This window comes from Hemicordylus capensis, chromosome 10, assembly GCF_027244095.1.
Source record: "Hemicordylus capensis ecotype Gifberg chromosome 10, rHemCap1.1.pri, whole genome shotgun sequence".
NCBI lineage: Eukaryota > Metazoa > Chordata > Lepidosauria > Squamata > Cordylidae > Hemicordylus > Hemicordylus capensis.
Window position 1 is genome coordinate 8,041,571 of NC_069666.1, and position 2,631 is coordinate 8,044,201.

At 46.0% G+C, this 2,631-nt stretch overlaps 1 pseudogene; it reads right to left on the reverse strand.

Annotated features, from left to right (window-relative positions):
• Window positions 1-2,077: 2,077 nt before the first annotated feature.
• LOC128335222 (uncharacterized) lies at window positions 2,078-2,218 on the reverse strand (annotated as a pseudogene).
• Window positions 2,219-2,631: the final 413 nt, after the last annotated feature.

Below are 2,631 nucleotides of genomic sequence, written 5' to 3' on the forward strand. Positions count from 1 at the left end.
GCAGAGCCTTGGAGGGAAAATCTGACCCAAGAGGGATACAAGGCCTGAGCTCCAGACTGTGTTGGAACACATGAGTTACCAACCAAGAGGTGTCTGAGGTCCTGCAATTCCAGTCCAACCTGCCCACCAAATGACTGCTGGAGTACAGTTGGGTTGGCCACCCTCAAGCACCTTCTTGTACCCCATCAGCATTAGTGCAGAACAGTCTCTCAGGACAGCCTGCCTTAAAGGATCGTTGTGGAAAGTAAATTCCATAAGTGTTTGTTAAATAATGTTTAAATTCTTGTAAGCTGCTTCAAATGCAAATAACAACAGCAACAACGTTGATAATAAAATTCAGCCATCCCAGGTCCTTGGGAAGGACTCGATGTCTGAATAAAACAAACCAGTCAATAACACCTGTCTGACTGTGTAAAAAAGAAGAAATAATAATAATAATAATAATAATAATAATAATAATAATAATAATAATAATAGTTTTAAAAATCCCATAAAACCATACAGTGACGGCACAAATGACTCTAATGTGATTAAAACTGAAATGCTATTACCTCTGAAGATCTCCCCTTTTCTGTCCCTAGCCCCAGAGCCGTGGGGCAATTTTTAAACATTATTTTAATATAGTATTATTTATTCTCTGTTAATATTTGTATGCAACCCTTCCTCCAAGGAGCTCAGAATGTTCCTCCCATCCATTTAATCTTCTCAACAACCCTGCAAGGTAGGTTAGATTGAAGACTGGGGATGGGTTCCAAGCCACCAAGTGGTGTGGTATGTTTTCCCGCAGTGGCATAATAGTAGCTTTGAGGGAAATGAAAGCTGATTTTTAGGAGGAAACTGCCACGAGAGGAAAGGGTTAAGAAGCCTGTCATTCTCCTCGCTCCTCTGCTGGTTTTCTGCTTCACATTGCCGCTTCCGTGACCCCATGGTATTTTTAAAAAGTCCCAGAAAAGAATCACAGAGCTGCACGTGGCATGTTGTTCTGCCCTTCGACAAAATCAGTCTGACACAAGTATTCCAAGCAGGGGGATGGTTGCAGAGAAGCTGGAAAAGAAAGAAAGAAAGAAAGAAAGAAAGAAAGAAAGAAAGAAAGAAAGAAAGAGAGAGAGAGAGAAAAGACAGGAGGGAGAGGAAGAATAGCAAGAGAGGATGAGCAAGAGAATAATGAACTATTTCTCCTCATGACGGCACCATCAGATCTCTCCCACTGACCTCTTGCTAAAGGAGGTCACATCAAGTAAATGGAGGGGGAGGGAAAGAGCCTCTTCCTCTGAATGAAAGGTCATGGCATTCGCACCACGGCCCTGTCTGGCGGATTCGCCATTTCACAAATGTCTCTGCAGATGACAAGGGGCTTCACACCCACCGGACTCTTCTCAGGGTTTTCTCCTTCTTAGGAATAAAGGAAGCTGCCATATACTGAGTCAGATACTTGGTCCATCTAGCTCCGTATTGTCTACACAGACTGGCAGCGGCTTCTCCAGAGTTACAGGCAGGAGTCTCTCTCAGTCCTATCTTGGAGATGCTGCCAGAGAGGTGACTTGGAACCTCTAATGGAGGAGCTCAGAGCAGTGTACATGGTTATTTTTATCCTCACAACAACTCTGTGAGGTAGGTTAGGCTGACTGGCCCAGAGTCACCCAGTGAGTTTTAGGGTTGAATTGGGATTCGAACTCGGGTCTTCCCAGTCCTAGTCCAACACTCTAACCACTACACTATGCTGGCGCAGTCCTGCTACTCTCCCTCCCATGCCTATCTACAGGAGGGCCACCAGACACCCCCCCAATTTGGAGGAGCCCCCCCCAGGCCTGAAGGGAACTGGACTTTGGACCAAAGGTCTGGTCCAAAGAGCAACACTGCCTACAGCTCTCACTATCCATGACTACAGGCCACTGTGGTTGGGGATGCTGGGAGCTGTAGTCCAAAATGAGCTGGAAAGGCACAGCTAACAAGAGGCGGGGGTAACAAACAGAACAGAGTCGGGGTGCACAAGCAGCCAGCAGCAAGAGCACCAAAAAGCATTCTGCACTTGCCTCTCTGTACATATTATCTATTTCATTAAACTATTAATATTCCTGATTCCAATCCACAAATTATGCAGTTGAGTTTCCCACATTTGGGGAAATCACAGGGGTTAGCACAGCCGGAATACAATTGGGCGAGTCTCACCCTGGGAAAACCACATTCATGATCATGGTGTCTCCCCTGCCAGGAGGAGGAACTCTCCTCTCCTCAACTTACTTCCTCTTCCACTTCTTCCCAATGACCTTCGGATGCTTTTTAATGTGCTGGTTTCCTCTGGCGGCAGCTGCTGTGTCATCCCTCCCTCAACCACTGCTTTTTCCTCCATAATTCATCATCCCCCCCCCCTTGGTGATGCTTTTCCTCCCTCCTTGAGTCAGAGGGGCAGCCCCACTGAATTAGAAACCTCTCTGTGAATGACACTGTAGAATCCAAGGGAAAGAGTTGTGGCATGCAAGGACAAGGCAGTGGAGTGGAATCAGGAATATTAACAGTTTAATGAAATAGATATTAGGTACAGAGAGGCAAGTAAAGACTGCTTTTCAGTGCTCTTGCTGCTGGCTGTTTGTTCGCCCCGCCTCTGTTTTGTTCATTAGCCCCTCCTCTTGT